Source organism: Stomoxys calcitrans, chromosome 1, assembly GCF_963082655.1.
Source record: "Stomoxys calcitrans chromosome 1, idStoCalc2.1, whole genome shotgun sequence".
Taxonomy (NCBI): domain Eukaryota; kingdom Metazoa; phylum Arthropoda; class Insecta; order Diptera; family Muscidae; genus Stomoxys; species Stomoxys calcitrans.
The window spans coordinates 15,400,588-15,421,504 of record NC_081552.1 but is presented as its reverse complement, the minus strand read 5'-3'; the positions used below and the strand labels follow the sequence as shown (position 1 = coordinate 15,421,504).

Below are 20,917 nucleotides of genomic sequence, written 5' to 3'. Positions count from 1 at the left end.
CCTTTTATATTCTTAATTGGACAATCCTTGTGTCGCAATCTGCCAACTGACAGCTGTATCGTAAAGCTTAACATTTTTAAGGTTATATGTACTCAGAACGTTTTGACCTACGAGCGCTATTTGTGTTGTTTACAGTAACTTATAAGATTTATCTTGGCCAAAAAATGGAATCAAATCGTGAACATTTTCGTGCGATTATTTTTTGCAACTTTCGACGTGGATTAACTCAACAACAGTGTATCGATGAACTTAATTCAATTTTTGGCGATGAAGCTCCATCAAGGACCAGTCTTTATCGATGGTATGGTAAATTTAACCGAGGTCGTAGTTCACTCCAAGCCGAATTTCGTGAAGGTCGTCCAAAATCAGTTGTTGTTGTTTCAAAAAACCATTGATGCTGTGCTCCAACTGATATTGCAAGATCGTCATGTGACCTATCGAGCGATTGAGACAACCTTAGGAATTAGTGGGACCAACATGCATTCAATATTGAAAAAAATTTATTCGCGTTAGATCCCACACAATTTGTCAATCGCGTCGATTGGTCGAAGAAATGCTCCAAAAATACGAAAGAACTGGATTTTGAGCACTCAAAACATTGATGTGATGGTCATCTGCCGTATAGTCCTGATTTGGCACCGAATGACTTATTTTTATTTCCGAATGTAAAAAAAAAATGAGAGGTCAACGTTTTTAGACACCTGAAGAAGCGGTTGATGCGTTCAGAGTGGCAAAAGTGCTTCGACAATTGGTTCAAAGGCATGCAAAAGTCTATAGGTCTCAATGGGGAATATTTTAAAAAACAATAACGCGATTTTCGATTATTAATATTTGTTTCTGGGTTTTCTAATTCCGAAATATAAAAGGCCTCCTTCGAATTCATACGTTCGTATATATATTTGTTCGAATATTTTTACATGTTGGTTGGTAGTCTCAAATACAGCCACGGGCCGTAATATTATAACCACTATATTGGTTATAATATTACTATATTGGTTAATATATATACTAATTTCGTCATTCTGTTTGTAACTCCCCGAAATATTCGTCTCAGACCCCATAAAGTATATATTTATGTTCTTGATCGTCATGACATTTTATGTCGATCTAGCCATGTCAGTCCGTCAGTCTGTCGAAACCACGCTAGCTTTCGAACGAATAAAGGTAGCTGCTTCAAATTTTGCACAAATACTTCTACTTAGTGTAGGTCAGTTGGGATTGTAAATGGGCCATATCGGTCTATGTTTTGATATAGCTGCCATATTAACCGATCTTGGGTGATGACTTCTTAAGCCTTTATAGGACGCAATTTTAGTCCGATTTGACTGAAATTTTGCACGTGGTGTTGTGGTATCACTTCCAACAATTATGGTATGTATGGTTCAAATCGGTCCATAACCTGATATAGCTGTCATACAAACCGATCTGGGGTCTTGACTTCATAGGCCTTTAGAGGGCGCAAATCCTATCCGATTTCGCTGAAATTTTGCTTCATGTGTTTCGTTATGAATTTCAGCAACTGTTCATAGTATGGTTGAAATCGGTACATAACCTGATATAGCTGTCATTTAACCAATCTGGGATCTTGTTCTTATTCAATATTCCTTGTTTGCGTAAAAAGAGATACCGTGCACAGAACTCGATAAATGCGGTGGAGGGTATATAAGATTCGGCCCGGCCGAACTTAGCACGCCCTTACTTTTTTTTCTTCTTTTTTAATTTCTTTCCTATTTTTCGCAAATCTTTTTTGTCGATACGTTTTAGATTAAAGTACAGTTGTCTAGATTTTTTAAAATCTTCCTCGAAGACTACGCCAGTTTCATCGTGAAACGTTTCGGTTTATGATCATGTTAGATCTCCGATTTTTTTTACTCCCCTCAGTGCGGACGGCCTCCATGAGATCGCTATCGCCTCTAAATTCATCGGTTCATTCAAATATATCTCGCGTTTCTTACAGAACAACCATGCGATACGGACGTTTTCGATGGTGACTTCTATTCTTGGCCGTCCTTTAGGGATTTATTTACTGTTTATATAAATAACGCGCGGTTATCCGACTTAGAGAGGCTTTATCATCTGGTTAGAAAGATAAGGGGTGAGGCCAGAGAAATCCTCTCGCGATTTCCTCTTTCAATCGGTAGTTTCGCCGTAGCTTTGGATGCTCTACGGGAAAATTATGACAGTCCTGCCAAAGTGTACCTAATAAGTCTGTTTTATCGACCTGGAAAGAGATGGATCTCTTTCTCAGGAAAGGAATTCAGACCTTGTCGTGTCTTCGCAATCTACGCGGAAGAAATGTTAATTCGAAATCAACGGATAAGAAGATTTGAACGCATTTTGCGAATGCATAACCGGCGGATAATTTGAAACCCTCGACATTCTCTAATAAATCATCGAAGTTTGCATAAATTGTCTTTCGCATCTTCACGAGGTTACGGACTGCAAGAGTTCATTTAACTGCTCGGTTTGTCACAAAAGGCATCTCCGTCGAACCCCGTGCCGGTTTCCTCCCTCACAGGTCCGTCTGCTTCTGAAACCAGTCGAAATACGACTAACTCTGACTCAATTCCATCTACATCTGCATTGACGAGGCAGGTTTTCCACACTTATCAATATAAAACCGTACTTTTAACCAATACAGGTCTTTACGAGAACTGTTGCAATTTTGAATAAGGAGACTTAACTTAAATTCTGGAAATTGGAAGAACAGCCTCGAACTTTCAAAACCAGCGGTGAAAGACACATACGAGCAAGTAGTTCACGGATATCTAACGTTGCATCATATGAATACTCTTTGGCCGCGCACATCCTACGGAATTGCATGTACGTTGACGGCGTATTAACAGGTCTGCATGACTTTGACACTGCTAACAGGGCTCATGCTCAACTTATTACTGTGGTCTGCGCGAAATTCAAGCTTCGTAAATTGATCTATTTTGGGAGTTATTTGGATGACGCGCAATTTTTATCGTTTTTAGAGACTAGCTGCTGTAAACCACTAGGTATACGCTGGAGCGAGCAGTTGGAGTGCCTCCATTGGGCGCGATTAAGGCTCACTTTTCTTACTTCGTGAATTATGAAAACGTTGTGGAGAGATTCTCGTTACTTAATCGTGCTTTACGGGTACTAGCGTATATCTTCATATTTTTTAGAAGAACTCATTCCTCTCATTGAGATCGGTTTGCGCATGTAAGTTCAGTAATAAGTGCTGGAGAGATAAAGGCATTCAAAGTCCGATTGGCTATCGTATCGCAACGATTCCACTTTGCTGAGAAATACAAATGTCTGACTGATAAGATACCATTACTAACGAAAAGTTCACTATTGCCGTAAAACCCCTTCTTAGATGAAAAAGGAATTATGGCTCTTACCGGGCGACTAGTGAAATCGCCATCCATTTGCTACACGGAACAATATCCTATTATATTACCGTACGCAAGTCGGTTTACTAAGTTGTTACTATAGTTTGTTCATAAAATACCCGTGCATCGCGGGAATCAATTAATGTTGCGAATACTTCGTATTGAATATTGGGTGCCTAGGATGAAAACTCTCATTCGGTCCACGATAAATTGTTGTAAGTCATATATTATTGAGCATAAAAGGACTTGTTCACAAAAAATGACTATACTTTCTCCGAACTCCGAAGAACCATGTTGAATAGACCATTTACCGTCACCGGCATCGACTTCGTGGGTCCTTTTGAAATTAAATCCTTTACCGGTGGATATTGCCTTATAACTAAAGGATACTTTGCGTATTTGTTTGATTCTCTACGAGAGCAATTCATCTTGAATCCGATTTATAGACTCAAATGTTTCTGTCCGCTTTAGAACATTTTTTTACGCGTCGCGATTGTTGTGGAATAGAGAAAAACTTTAAAGCCCCCAATTAAAAAAACTCATAATAAGCTTAGTTCTTCGTTCTGTTTAAAGGGACTAACGTGGCGTTTCATTCCCCCTGGAGCTCCTCATATGGGAGGACTATGGGAAGCCGCGGTGAAGTGTTTTATACTGCACTTTCGTGGGCAGGCTCACGGTTTTAAAAACACATTTGAAGAACTCTCTACGCTTCTTAGCCGAATAGAAGTATTTCTAAATGCTCGCCCTTTGTATCCGATAAATGAAACCCCTGAAGAGCTCCCGGTCATTTTTTAATTGGCGCTCCGCTGTTATCCCCGCCAAAACGGTTTATTGAAGAAATGCCGCTGAGTCTCGTAAATCGATATCGAAAAATGAAGGCATTAACTCACTGTTTCTGCTTACGGTGGAAGGAGAAGAATCTGAAAAGCCTCCATCAACGTTATAAATGGAAGTTTCTACAGCACGGTATGCAGGTGGATGATTTAGTCGTTATTCGCAATGAACATTTGTACTGCGTGGAGGTTGTGGCGAATCCCGAAAACAATGGGTCGGATGGCCTATTCGAACGGGGGAGTCTCTCCCTACCTGGATTGTCTACCCATATACTTAAAAAAAAAGGAAAAGATGAATTAACAATAAATTGATTTGCACATGAAAACAAACTGAAACTGTTTCACTTAATTATTTATTATTGAACCACATTTTCCAAATTTAAATGAAGTTGGATTTAATATATATATATATATATATATATATATATATATATATATATATATATATTTCAATATATCAGGATGTTGCAACTCCTCGTTATTACATCCTTGCGCGAACGTATCATTTACGTCAATGTCATTGACCTAACGAGTAACTTTAGCTGGGCAGCAAACAAAATTTTCCGACTTCGGTCCGACAATCGGATGAAATCGGATGTCGTATCTGGTGTCTTACCGAGAACGTAATTAAAAACTGGAGAATTGTTCGTATTGTTATCGGAACGACACGGCTGAGGGAAATCTAATATATTTGCCACCATATCGTACCGATTGCAAATTGTAAATTTTGCCCATGAACATTCCACTAAGGAACAGGGGCAAAATTCCAGGGAAAATCGGATGGGAAATATTATATCGTACCGGATTGAGACCGGATACGTAGACGATTTCTAGACGAATGTCTTTAAAAATGCGGAAGATTTTGCCGACTAATCGCTACGATTTCTTGACGAATGGCTTACCACTGATCAAACAAAACAAAAATTCCAAGGCTTAACTGTTGCCCACATGCAATTCCAAAAAAAACAAAACAAAATATCCCCTCTCCACCGCTTGTGAACATTCCACACACGTGTTAACGAAAGTTTGCTATGCAAAAATAAAAATGAACCAAACAAAACATTCCTTCGACACTCCGTTCAGAAATCGTTACGATTTCGTTATTAAAAAACAGAACAGAAAAAATAAATTACCTCAGACTCGTCCAACCGATTTCTTTCCACATTTGGTAAGAATGTGTCAGACAAAGTGGGATTGTATTGTTAGCTGGGTAAGAAGCATAACACACATATACAACGAAAATTGAGCAAACTTGAAGCAATCTCGAAATCAGGGTGGCACAAAATACTGATTATGGCAGATTGTGCATTCAATTTCTTGTTGTTGGGCAACTGCTTGTTTGGTTCTGTGACGTCGATACACTTTAAAAGGATTCCAGAAGTACAAGTAATTTGAGTTTTTTGAAAAGTCGCCAGGACAACACTATAACAGGGGCTTTAACCGAAGGTGTGGCCACCTAGCCCAGACTTTTTGGGTTTCTTGTAACTATTCCCAAGCAATAGATTCTTTCAAATCTGCGAATTCGTTTGATCATGCATTAATTGATAGCCAAAGGAGATCCCTTATCATTGACCTTAAATTTGAATCGAACAGCACTCATTGATATGTGAGAAGTTTGCGCCTGTTACTTAATGGAATGTACATGGGCAAATTTGCATTTGCTATAAATTGACTATCTGGTCATACCAATACCTATAATATCTTCGTGGCATTTACTTTTTGTCCATCATATGACTTTGTACGTCTTTTTTTAAGCATCTCTCATATTTGGACAGTCAATAAAGGACAACAGATAATAAATTACCCAGCCAAGCACTGTGTGTTTTATTTGCTTTAACTTCAAAATTAATAATCAATTTCATTTGAGAAGTTTAAAAAATTACCATTTTAAATGGAAAATTTAAAAGAAAAAAAAAGAACTAAACAAATTGATGGCAATTTACCATGGCCTGCATAATTTATGCACCACTTAAATTAATGGCTATGGCATATCAGTGGAAGGCATGTTGAAATACTACTGCAAAGCAAATTTGCATTTGGACCAAAAGGAGAATAAATGCCTCAGTATGAAGGGGAAACTTAAACGCAAATGGATCTGAAATCATTAAGGCGATAGAGAATAGAATTCCTCCAAAGCTTCTTCCTCAAAAAAAGTGGAGATTAGCTTACCCTAAGGATAGCATGTCCGCTTATTACCTGAACGTCTACTGTTAGCTACATTTGTGACTCATTCAGCCTTCGTAAACTGTTCTACAAATACAGTGTTTTTTCCAGGGACGCTACAAAAAAGACCGATAGGGACAGCAAACGACGCCATATTTTTGTTTGACTCTCATATGACATTTCTCTTCTCGAGCCAACAACGAGTCGAAATTATTTTAATTTACTACCGAACTTCGGAGTCAGTGGCCTCAACGTTAAGCGCTTCAGCGATGACACTCATTTCTGGCTGAATGGCTTGGCCAATAAGCAAAATATGCGATATTGGTCTGACAGCAATCCACATGTACTCCATGAGTCATCATTACATCCCGAAAAAATTAAGTTTTGGTGCGGTTTATGGGTCGGCGGCTTCCTTGGGCCGTATTTCTTTCGTGACGATCAAAACCGGGACGTTACTATGAATGGGAATTGCTACGGTTCAATGATAAGGCAATATTTTTGGCCCCAATAGTATGATATGGACTTGGAGGAACTGTGATTCCAACAGAACGGTGTCACAAGTCACACAGCGAATGTCACAATCAATTTATTGGAAACCAAATTTGGAGAACATGTTATCTTACGAAATGGTTCATTCTATTGGCCGCCTCGGTCGGGCTACCTAAATACAAGATAAACTTAAGAGGTAGGAGCAGTTGGCCAACAACAGACAGTGCTGTCTGTGATTAGTGCAACCCTGATTTTGAGTATGTTACTAGTTCGTGTGAGAAGTTTGCCCCTGTTCCTTAGTGGAATGTTCATGGGCAAAATTTGCATTGCTTGTGTGAGGTATGATTCTTAACTATGGAACTTTATGAAATCTCGTTGACGGATAGTGTACTGCGCGAGAAAAAATTGAACTCAGCTGTTTGCTGTAGATTTCCTGGGTAAATTTGTCTTTGGTCTATGCCAGCAAGCCAGCGACAATTGATGAACTTCCTATGAATATTAAAGGCGAAATTTGGCAGCAGTATCGGCCGATTTATGCTTGAAAAGGTCGATAATTGGGTTCAGCGTCTGGACTTCTGCAAGCGAGCCCATGGTGGTCATGGAAAAGAAATCGAGTTCCCCACATAGTGGGTTCAAACGCGCTATCGCAGAAATAAACATTGAATGCATTGATTTCCGCAATCGTTTTTGTTTTATTTAAAAAAAAAAAAAACTTTGTAGCGCTCTTATTGAAAAATCTGGCCCTTACCGCTATCATGGAGCTAAAATTTGAATCGGACAGCACTCATTGATATTTAACAAGTCTCGCTTGGTGAGTAATTTTGCACTTTTACTCCTCATTGGGCTAATTAAAAGCGCCCAAATATGTTTAGATTAGAGCTGAAAAACAATCGATATTCGCTCCGTTCGATTGTTTCGATAGGTTTCTTCTGAACTATCGATGGAATCGACAAATTGCTTACATATAAAATAAACATATTTTCTAAAGAAACGCGTAAAATAAAGTGCGTTGAGATTTAAGTCTCCAGTACATTGAGAGATTGGTTGACCCATCCCAACAAGGTAATATTAAAAGCTCGGTTACGTATGCCACAAAATGAGCAAATATAGGACAAATTTGTACCTTTTTGTTTTTTGTCTTAATTTTGCAAGTTTTCTTCTCTAAAAAAAACTTACATTCGGCTTGGGAATTACGGAATTGTTGGTTAATTCAATAATTTTTATCAAAAAAAGTACATTACAACAAAAAATTAAATTTTACCGATAGTTCGATAGTGTTAAAAACTATCGATATTGAAGCAAAAATTAAACTATCGATACCATCGATAGTTTGTCAGGTCTACTTTAGATTCCTAAACCGTACATTCAATCTAAAAGCCGCATTTATTATCCGATTTTGTCTTAAGCCCATCAACATTCTTCTCCAACTTGGTCCAGATTTGGATATAGCTGCCATATAGACCGATATATTCGATTTAAGGTCTTGCGCCCATAAAAGGTGCATTTATTGTCCGATTTTGCTGAAATTTGGGACAGTGAGTTATGCTATGCCCTTCGACATCTTTCATCAATTTGGCCCAGATCGATTCAGATTTGGATATAGCTGTCATATGGACCGAACTCTCGATTTAAGGTCTTGCGCCCATAAAAATCGCATTTATTGTCCGATTTCGCCGAAATTGTGAGTTGTGTTAGGACCTTCGACATCCTTCTTTAATTTGACCCACATCGGTCCATATTTGGATATAGCTGCCATGTGGACCGATATCTCGATTAAAAGTCTTGGCCCCATAAAAGGCGTATTTATAATCCGATTTTACTAAAACTTTGCACAGTCGTATATCGTTCAGATCGGTTTATTTTTAGATATATTGAACAATGACTTGTACTTATTAGTATTTGGTCCAAATCGGAACATAGCTTCTATGGGGCATAAGGTATGCATTTTCACCGGATTTTGACCAAAGGTGGTTTACATATATAGTCGCTTTTTTACTTATTATTTGAAAGACTGATCAACCTGGCACCGATTAACTTCAGTTTAACCCGAAAAGCATATTTTATAGGCGAGACGGTTGACTTTTCTCCACCGAAATAATTCCTTTTGTCACGACGCTTTCTTTTTTATACCCTCCACCATAGGATGGGGGGTATACTAATTTCGTCATTCTGTTTGTAACTACTCGAAATATTCGTCTGAGACCCCATAAAGTATATATATTCTTAATCGGCGTGACATTTTATGTCGATCTAGCCATGTCCGTCCGTCTGTCCGTCCGTCCGTCTGTCGAAAGCACGCTAACTTCCGAAGGAGTAAAGCTAGCCGCTTGAAATTTTGCACAAATACTTCTTATTAGTGTAGGTCGGTTGGTATTGTAAATGGGCCATATCGGTCCATGTTTTGATATAGCTGCCATATAAACCGATCTTGGGTCTTGACTTCTTGAGCCTCTAGAGTGCGCACTTCTTATCCGATTGGGATGAAATTTTCCACGACGTGTTTTGTTATGATATCCAACAACTGTGGCAAGTATGGTTCAAATCGGTCCATAACCTTATACAGCTGTCATATAGAGGGCGCAATTCTTATCCGATTGGAATGAATTTTGGCACGTAGTATTTTAGTATGATATCCAACAACTGTGCCAAATATGGTTCAAATCGGTTCATAACCTGATATAGCTGTCATATAAACAGATCTGGGGACTTGACTTCTTGAGCTTCTAGAGGGCGCAATTCCTATCCGATTTGGCTGAAATTTCGCAAGACGTTTTTTATTGTTACTTTCAACAACTATTTGAAATAACTGTGCCAAATATGGTTCAAATCGGTTCATAACCTGATATAGCTGCCATATAAACCGATCTGGGATCTTGGCTTCTTAAGCCTCTAGAGGTCGCAATTATTATCCGATTTGCCTGAAATTTTGTACGACGGATTCTCTCATAACCATTAACATACGTGTTTATTATAGTCTGAATCGGTCTATAGCCCGATACAGCTCCCATATAAATCGATCTCTCTATTTTACTTCTTGAGCCCCCAAAGGGCGCAATTCTTACTCGAATTGGCTTACATTCTACACAGGTCTCCAACTTATAATTTAATTGTGGTCTAAACCGGATCATATCTTTATATCGCTCTAATAGCAGAGCAAATATTTTCTTATATCTTTTTTTGCCTAAGAAGAGATGTCGGGAAAAGAACTTGACAAATGCGATCCATGGTGGAGGGTATATAAGATTCGGCCCGGCCGAACTTAGCACGCTTTTACTTGTTTTTAATATTTAAAGAGCATTAAAAACCATGAGATAAGATCGATTATCGCCGATCTTACTGATCGGCGATAATCGATCTTACATCTTACACCCTTACATTTTTCAATGGATGCGAAGACGAACGACTGGAGAAAAGCTTCAAGAAAGCGTATTAAGGTCGAAATGAAATGCAGGTTCAATCAGGATCGAGGTTAACCTACAATTTGGTTAGCCAAATGGACGTATTGTTGCATATTAACTAGAAACTAGAGGTTAACAACATCCTAATGGATATCGAAAAGAAAGACACGAAATGAATCGCGTATGCGAACTATGTTTCCAAATCCAAATTTGATAACTTAATTTATTTGATAACTGGAAGCGTATGTATCTCCTGTAACCCAAACAGCGCTTCAAAATTAAATATCACTAAAAAAACTTAAAATTGCTATATCTCCGGAAGTGCAGGTTCAATCAGGATCACCAATTTAGCTTAGAACTAAATAATAAATAAAACTTCAATATGATAATCATAGGTTCAATCAGAGCCTCTTCGCCCACTGATGACAAGTTGGGCGAAAAGGAGTGGGGTTCTCAATGACTTAAAATGACTGTATCTCCGAAACTACTGGTCCATCAGCGATCCTAACGATTAGCGAAATCGTGGAAGGATCACCAAGATGAGAGAAATAGGTTGAGGAGGTACCCGAGGATGGCAAAGCAGCAAAACTGTTGCTTTTCATTTGGACAAACATAATACTAGAATTTGACTCCCCCTCTAAACGGAGTAGCTCTTTAAATGCCGAAGGAGACAAAATGCAAAAGTTTATTTCACCATAAAGATGTCCTGTAGCAAGAAAAAAATCGGTAAAGCTTTTTGCACCTCCTACACCTGTAGGGAGATATTCGGTAGAAAGTTAGCCCAAGGATGATCTACTGGTCGTACTCGGCCATCATAAGACCAGCGCTGACACATAGTATCGTGAGATACTAAAGAAGGAAAAATGCATTCTAGGAGATGTGAAAACGGCGCTACATTCTAGGCTGAATAGAAAGCCATGGTGAATACACAGCCTATAGAGGTCTATATTCGAAATTGTCCTCCATGGTAAGGCTGAGGTCCCTTAGGATGCTTAACGAGGGGGGATATGCCCACATTCCGATATTGGATAACATAGTTGCTCAGGGAAAGCTGAACAGTGACTATGGTTTCCTGGCACCGAAATCAATTACAGAAAAGATATTCCCTACAGAATAGTTTGGCCGGTGGATGCTGTTTTTGACGACGATGAAACTTGGGCACTCACCTTGTTTATTTCACTACCAGAATGGTAGGAATTAAAAATAGTAAGTACGGCCGGGCCGAATCTTGGGAATCTTGTTCTAAAAATTTAAACAAACTAAATTTAGTTGAAGGGCATAATTTTATTCTACATACCAAACTTCTGTCAAACCAACAAAAATTAAAGCTTCTACGGACCGAACAAGGATTATCGAGAAGGGCGGTCTATATATGAGTGCTATATCAGGTTATAGACCGATTTGGACCGTACATTGCACAGTTGTAACAGAACACTGCATGCAAAATTTCAGCCAAATTGCATCTTGTAGTGGCCTAAGAAGTCAAATCGGGAGATCGGTTTATATGGGAGCTACATCAGGTTACAGACCGATTTCAACCGTATTTGGAACCTTTGTTGAAAGTCATAACAGAACACTATGTGCAAAATTTTAGCTAAATCGGACTAAATTGCGACTTTCAGGGGCTCAAGAAGTCAAATCGGGAGATCGGTTTATATGTGAGTTATATCAGGTTATGGACCGATTTCAATAGTACTTGGCATAGTTGTTGTTTTATACCCCCATCCTATGGTGGTGGGTACCAAAAGAGGAAGCAAGGTTTTTTGTTTAATTTTATTATACCCACCACCATATGATTGGGGTGTACTAATCTAGCCATTCCGTTTATAACACCTCGAAATATTGATCTGCGACCCCATAAAGTATATAAGGGGTTATTTTTTAGAGCTACAGGAAAGTTTTTAAAAAAAAAAAAAAACACATACAATTCAGAAAAACTCATGAAATCTTTATTTGAATCTATAGTACGGTCCATATTATTTAATGTTTGAAGATTATTTCATGCTAATGTTAACCGTAACTGCGCCACTGTTTGACATGTGGCACCGTTTTGTTGTAACCACATGTCATGCAAGCCAAGCTGTTGTATTTTAGACAAAAAAAGCTCACCATTCACAGTTACGTTACGATACGCATTATCTTTAAAGAAGTACGGTCCAATGATGCCACCAGCCTATAAACCGCACCAAACTCTGATTTTTTCTGGATGCATTGGTAGCTCTTACAAGCTTGTGGCTGATCTAAAAACTGAAAAAGAACTTCGTAAAATGAAAGAAGAGCGTGATAAACTTTCTTAACAGAGCACGCATTTTCGTAATAAAATTCAATAATTTGCAAGCGATGTTCGTTTGGTAGACAATTCACGGCTAAATTAGAGAGTGAGAGTAAAAGAAAACACGAAACGTTATACCAGCCGCTTGAAATTTTGCACAGACTTCTTATTGATGTAAGTTATTGGGGATTGCAAATGGGCCTTATCGGTTCACATTTGGATATATTCCCCTATACACCTATCCCCCGATTTGACTTCTTAAGCGCCTAGAAACCTCTATTTTAAACCTATTTGACTTAAATTTGGAACAAAGACTTGAGTTATTTCCAACATTCATACCAAGTATGATCCGAATCAGTCCATAAACAGATATAGCCCTCATATAAACCGATCCCCGGATTAGAATCTTTGAGCCCCTAAAAGCCCCAATTTTCATCCGATTTGGCAGAAACGATGAATTAACTACCGACACACAGTGGGCCAAATGGCAAAAAAATTGGAAATAAGTCTACAACTTTTTATCTGTTGATTTTAGCCATACAAAATGTTCTAGACATTTGTAGAGGAGGACATAGGCTTTCAGAAAAGTGCTGTTGTTGGTCCATATCTTTAATACAGGGTGAGCTACAGGGTGTCAAAGTTGACCACTTTTGACTTCTCCAAGCTTCTGGGGGCCATAACTTTTGATCTACTCAACCGATTTACATGATTTAGGACTCTAGAGAAAGAGCTTGACAAGATCTAAAAAACTTATGCATAAAGTACCATGCCATCGTGTACTGTTAAGGAGTTATGAATTGTTTAATTTTAAAATATGAAAATTTGGCCTTGGTTTTTTTCAGTGTTTTTTAAATAACTCCGTCAATTTTAAAGCTATAAACTTCATACTTCACACAAATTATGCCAGCATATGTGTGCATAAAATACAAAAGGAATCACGTGAATATCTTTGGCGGTTTAAAAATGGCATCGTTTTCAATATGAAAAATATTTTTTTTGTCAAAAAATTGCAAAATTTTTCAAAAAAGATACTCCCATTTCCTTTAAGTTTTCGCAAACTTTGGCCGTCAAAGCATTATCATTTCTTTCCATTTTCACAAAGTCGAGGTATTAAGAAAAGTTTTAAGTGCTAATTTGGCTAATTTCGATATCAAACAACACCGTTATCTTAAGACCAAAATGGCCAATTTTTTTACTAAACTTCAAAAGTTTCTCACTGGAAAAAAAGTTCCACGGGGATTTTTTCGCTTTTTTTGAACTTAAATGAAAGCTTAAAATGTTCCCAACATTTTAAGGTATGTCTCGCCATATCCTAGCCATAAATGAGATCGTAGCGATCAAAATACTGAAAAAAGTCAATTTTCAAGTAGTGCTATATTCATTGCTAAAAAACAAGTATTACGTCACATTTTATTGCAAAGATGTTAAATAAACTTTTATTTGGTAACACTTCTTCTACAAAACACAAAAAGAATCATGGAAATATCTCTATTCTATTCCATTTTATGGAACCGGCAATAAAAAAGTCAATTTTTCAAAAAAGTCGAATTTCCCAAATTTTGTTTTTGTTGTCCTAATTGCACATGACACACTATAGCCATATTTACGCAACATACCTTATCGTAAAGGAAATTTTCATACCTTTCCAACAATGTATAAAACATTTCTCAACTCGGATTCTATCTACTCTAAAATTCATTTACACTTCATTAAACTCTATATAAAAATGTCTATTTGTGAAATGGGGCCTACACTAAAACATTGATAGATTTGCCCAGGGTTTACAATACAAATGTGTTAGAATAAAAAAAGGTCTCCTGCCAAAGTTTAAAAAAATTGGAATAAAAATATGTGTTTTAGAGCGAAAACACTTCGCATCGGCGTGCGTTTATATGTATATTAGCTACTCCCAAAATAAAAAAGCATTTTAGTTTTGTATTATTTGATTTTATTCTCTACCAAATAATCTAAGGTATCAAAATTTAAAAGCTCTTTAATTTGAATGGCATCGGGATCGTCCTTATCTATATCGTCACATATTTTTGGTAGCCATTTAGTTCTGATGCTGTATAGTACCGGATCAGACGATAACAATAAATATTGAAGTAAATCATAATTTTGGTTAAATTTGGTGCTCTTTCGGGTATTGAAAAGCCGGAACTGTTTAACATCTCTATTACGGGATTCCTGAGCTTCTTCTGTAAGTTCTCCTAACGGAAGTATGTTGTATTCCACAATTTCCTTGCCATGATGTAAGACTTTATGTACTGTCGGTGTTAAAGCTTTCCACGAATATAAATCAGATAAAATGTTTTTTGTGTCATTACTATAAGCTTCAAATTTGGTTGAATTTATCATCTTTTTGCTATTGATTACAGCCAAAATCACTTTGAATCGTCTTAGCAAGTGTTCATCAAGACCGGTTATTTTAGATGTCGATACGGGGTCCTCAAAAAACCGCCTTGCCGAGTTGCCATCATTTGTGCTTCCGTATCCGTAAAGAGGTTTATCTATTATAAGTCCCTTTTGTTTAAACTCCAACTGGATTCGATTCTTCTCTTCCTGCCTCATTTTGTGAAGATCTTGGTTGTTTCTAGCAGAGACATCGCGGTTTCCAGGGCTAGTCCGATATTTAAGGTCATACGATAAATGCAAACAATACTCCATGAATCGAATTCTACAGTGCAGGGGCGAAATACCGAAATTGAGCGCATTTTCGTTTACTAAATTTTCATCAGACTTGTCCTCGAATTGCCCATTCTTCTTGCCACAAATATTGCATCTCCAATTGGACATAACGCCAGTTAATGCGTTTGCCACCTTTCCATCGATCATAGTGAGTTGTAGTTGAAACGAAACTTTTATATTTCTTCCCAATTGGTTTATAACAATCATGGGTAATGCAGCAATTTCTTCCTTTATTTCGTTCACCAAAGATCGTGTTGTGTTCCGGTCTTCCTTTGTACACTCAAACCGAATTGGGCGACATAAATATTTTGACCCAGGTGTTCTATTTATCCATATATCTTGAAATGCATTTTCTTTCGATGATGAAGATTGGTCCTTGTACAATCTCATTCTCAATGGTACTAATGATGCCATGAAAATTGATGCGAAGTTGGCATCTATTTCTGTTTGTTGCTTATATTCGGAAAATCCAGATGATCCATCACAACCCCATTTGCTGATCAAAACCACTTCGGAATTATTACATGTGTTCAACTGTTCTTCAGTAAAATTAGAAATAATTCTAACAGCTGTATTTTCAACAAGATCAGCAAGTTTCACTCTTGCTTTTAATTCGTCCACGTATATATTTGATGGCACCATTTTCGTCCTGGTGTTGTACAATTTATGTTTTGAGGGTAAACAACCCCATCCTTTTTCACGAAGAGCCTTCCTCATTGTTGAGTATTTGTTTCTTGAGAGGCCTAGGTTCAAAATCAGGGCCAGTGCATCTTCCTCCGTGAATTCTGTAGTCGATTTTGGAGTTGGAATACTTTCTACCACTCTCTTTACCCTTTTCGGAGATGCTAATGGTAAAACATCGACAATTCGTCCAACATTTTTTGGTTGTGTTTTTAACAATGCTGTTTTGAACGTATCTTTTATTAAATTTGGCGGATGTGCCGCCAATAGTTCCTCTTGTTTTTTCTTTTTGGTTTTCTCCGTAACTTCGTCGTATGCTTTGCTAGGCCGGCCGGGAATCAGCGGTTTAATTTCAATAAGTAGATCCGATTTCAGCCACTTCTCATACATTTTGAAAAACTTGATTTTTGCGAATGAACATTCTGGCAACCTTCTCTCAAATGATTTGTAGAATTTTTCAAGTTTGTCTAAAGCGTCTTTATTTAGCCTTATTCCATATATGTGGTCCAAAGTGTAAACAAGTTCCTTAAATGACTCCGTGTATGATTTGGAATCATTTTTGATGTCCCATACAATTTTCGAAAGAGTGGAATACTTCAGTATGACTTCCATAACTTATAAATGTCCTTTACGCCTCTACAAAATATAATGAAGAAAATTTGGATTTTGTTCAAATATTTATGCAATATATTCACAATTAATGACCCATTTCAGGTATCAGACGCAATCGTAAAAAGGGGTCCAAAGTGCCTCTTTTTACTTACTCTTCTATAATTATTTACCTGGACTCGAATTTGGTTAAAAAAAAATGACAATGAATTTTTTATGGGTAGGTTTTTTCACATTCATTGATACGGTGGATTTCCTGGGAATTCGACATAGCGAAACAGGTAACATTTGTCTGCATCAAATCTTAACACAAATATATATATATATGCAGGTATATTTCTAGGTTACTTTTTATTCAAAAATCATCAGCTTACATTAAAAATAGATGTAGGTACTATACAAACGCACGCCGATGCGAAGTGTTTTCGCTCTAAAACACATATTTTTATTCCAATTTTTTTAAACTTTGGCAGGAGACCTTTTTTTATTCTAACACATTTGTATTGTAAACCCTGGGCAAATCTATCAATGTTTTAGTGTAGGCCCCATATAAGGTTCCATTTCACAAATAGACATTTTTATATAGAGTTTAATGAAGTGTAAATGAATTTTAGAGTAGATAGAATCCGAGTTGAGAAATGTTTTATACATTGTTGGAAAGGTATGAAAATTTCCTTTACGATAAGGTATGTTGCGTAAATATGGCTATAGTGTGTCATGTGCAATTAGGACAACAAAAACAAAATTTGGGAAATTCGACTTTTTTGAAAAATTGACTTTTTTATTGCCGGTTCCATAAAATGGAATAGAATAGAGATATTTCCATGATTCTTTTTGTGTTTTGTAGAAGAAGTGTTACCAAATAAAAGTTTATTTAACATCTTTGCAATAAAATGTGACGTAATACTTGTTTTTTAGCAATGAATATAGCACTACTTGAAAATTGACTTTTTTCAGTATTTTGATCGCTACGATCTCATTTATGGCTAGGATATGGCGAGACATACCTTAAAATGTTGGGAACATTTTAAGCTTTCATTTAAGTTCAAAAAAAGCGAAAAAATCCCCGTGGAACTTTTTTTCCAGTGAGAAACTTTTGAAGTTTAGTAAAAAAATTGGCCATTTTGGTCTTAAGATAACGGTGTTGTTTGATATCGAAATTAGCCAAATTAGCACTTAAAACTTTTCTTAATACCTCGACTTTGTGAAAATGGAAAGAAATGATAATGCTTTGACGGCCAAAGTTTGCGAAAACTTAAAGGAAATGGGAGTATCTTTTTTGAAAAATTTTGCAATTTTTTGACAAAAAAAATATTTTTCATATTGAAAACGATGCCATTTTTAAACCGCCAAAGATATTCACGTGATTCCTTTTGTATTTTATGCACACATATGCTGGCATAATTTGTGTGAAGTATGAAGTTTATAGCTTTAAAATTGACGGAGTTATTTAAAAAACACTGAAAAAAACCAAGGCCAAATTTTCATATTTTAAAATTAAACAATTCATAACTCCTTAACAGTACACGATGGCATGGTACTTTATGCATAAGTTTTTTAGATCTTGTCAAGCTCTTTCTCTAGAGTCCTAAATCATGTAAATCGGTTGAGTAGATCAAAAGTTATGGCCCCCAGAAGCTTGGAGAAGTCAAAAGTGGTCAACTTTGACACCCTGTAGCTCACCCTGTATTAAAGATATGGACCAACAACAGCACTTTTCTGAAAGCCTATGTCCTCCTCTACAAATGTCTAGAACATTTTGTATGGCTAAAATCAACAGATAAAAAGTTGTAGACTTATTTCCAATTTTTTTGCCATTTGGCCCACTGTGCGACATGATATTATATGGTGATCATGTAGTACACAACGAAGTTTACAGATGCCGTGTTGTTAGTTGTGACGGTTATGGTAGTACAACAGAGTTGGGTAGATGGCAATGTCTATTTGATTTTAGCAAGCAAATTTCCATACCGCAGCTCAAAGCAGGCTTCGAAGAATTCTCTGCCAGAATGGTAGGAATTAAAAATAACAAGTAAAAGCGTGCTAAGTTCGGCCGGGCCGAATCTTATATACCCTCCACCATGGATCGCATTTGTCGAGTTCTTTTTCCGGCATCTCTTCTTAGGCAAAAAAGGATATAAGAAAAGAGTTGCTCTGCTATTAAAACGATATCAAGATATGGTCCGGTTCGGACCACAATTAAATTATATGTTGGAGACCTGTGTAAAATTTCAGCCAATTCGTATAAGAATTGCGTCCATTGGGGCTCACGAAGTAAAATAGAGAGAACGATTTATATGGGATCTGTATCGGGCTATAGAACGATTCAGACCATTATATACACGTTTGTTGATGGTCATGAGAGGATCCGTCGTACAAAATTTCAGGCATATCGGATAATAATTGCGACCTCAAGGGGTCAAGAAGTCAAGATCCCAGATCGGTTTATATGGCAGCTATATCAGGTTATGAACCGATTTGAACCTTATTTGACACAGTTGTTGAAAGTAAAAATAAAATACGTCGTGCAAAATTTCAGTCAAATCGGATAGGAATTGCGCCCTCTAAAAGCTCAAGAAGTCAAATCCCCAGATCTTTTTATATGACAGCTATATCAGGTTATCGACCGATTTCAACCATACTTGGCACAGTTGTTGGATATCATAACAAAATACTTCGTGCAAAAATTCATTCAAATCGTATAAGAATTGTGCCCTCTAGAGGCTCAAGAAGTCAAGACCCAAGATCGGTTTATATGGCAGCTATATCAGGTTATGAACCGATTTAAACCATACTTGGCACAGTTGTTGGGTATCATAACAAAACTCGTCGTGCAAAATTCATTATGATCGGATAAGAATTGCGCCCTCTAGAGGCTCAAGAAGTCAAGACCCAAGATCGGTTTATATGGCAGCTATATCAGGTTATGGGCCGATTTGGGCCATACTAGGCAGAGTTGTTGGATATAATAACAAAACACGACGTGCAAAATTTCATTCTGAGCGGGTAAGAATTGCGCACGCTAGAGGCTCAAGAAGTCAAGACCCAAGATCGGTTTATATGGCAGCTATATCAGGTTATGGACCGATTTGAACTATACTTGGCGCAGTTGTTGGATATCATAACAAAACACGTCGTGCAAAAATTCATTCCAATCGGATAAGAATTGCGCACTCTAGAGGCTCAAGAAGTCAAGACCCAAGATCGGTTTATATGGCAGCTATATCAAAACATGGACCGATATGGCCCATTTACAATACCAACCGACCTACACTAATAAGAAGTATTTGTGCAAAATTTCAAGCGGCTAGCTTTACTCCTTCGGAAGTTAGCGTGCTTTCGACAGACAGACGGACGGACGGACGGACGGACGGACGGACGGACAGACGGACGGACATGGCTAGATCGACATAAAATTTCACGACGATCAAGAATATATATACTTTATGGGGTCTCAGACGAATATTTCGAGTAGTTACAAACAGAATGACGAAATTAGTATACCCCCCATCTTATGGTAGAGGGTATAAAAACGAACCAAGGGGCCTAAATCTCGCATACGTTACGATCGAGAAATGCGTATTTTGGATGATGGCATACGTTATCGAATCTTCGAATGCATATCTGAGAGTTTTTTTCGGCAGCAAGTAACCTGTCGTAGGCAATACATAATCATAAAATTACTAAAATTTTCATTTGTTAGGGCTACGATTTCCAACAAAATCAATTTAAAACACAAGTCAATTTTGGCTGAGTTTATGTCCGACCACCCGGTCCTTGCCAAAGGCAAGTTGACTAATTACCCACAAGCAAGAGGCTCCAACAACAGGCTGTGGGACAAATTATCAATTAAATTGAATGCGCCAAGGCTTCCAACAACAAATGTGACCCTGTAGCGAATGGTATTTAATTGCATTAGCTCCTAAAAATTTTTAAGTTTATTTATTAAACTTCAAAAACTAGATGTACGCAGATCAAAAGCACGAAGTAAAAAACAAGCTTTCCTTCAACAAGGCTTCAAAAAGCACACTGATAGCTGCCCATACGAAGAAAAACTTTTGATCGCTTCAGAAGAGCCAATTTTGGAATTTGAAGGCCTTAATGCCTTAATGAAACTATTGAGGAGGAAGTTCGAGATAGACAGCGACAAAGAAAACAAGTAAAAGCGTGCTAAGTTCGGCCGGGCCGAATCTTATATACCCTCCACCATGGATCGCATTTGTCGAGTTCTTTTCCCGGCATCTCTTCTAAGGCAAAAAAGGATATAAGAAAAGAGTTGCTCTGCTATTAAAACGATATCAAGATATGGTCCGGTTCGGACCACAATTAACTTATATGTTGGATACCGGTGTAAAATTTCAGCCAATTCGTATAAGAATTGCGCCCATTGGGGCTTACAAAGTAAAATAGAGAGATCGATTT

General features: G+C 37.4%; 1 protein-coding gene across 1 annotated transcript in view; it reads left to right on the top strand.

Moving 5' to 3' along the window:
- Nucleotides 1-20,917, top strand: part of LOC106093005 (reversion-inducing cysteine-rich protein with Kazal motifs) — a 235,544-nt gene that overhangs the window by 124,997 nt on the left and 89,630 nt on the right. The gene's annotated exons all lie outside the window — the stretch shown is intronic.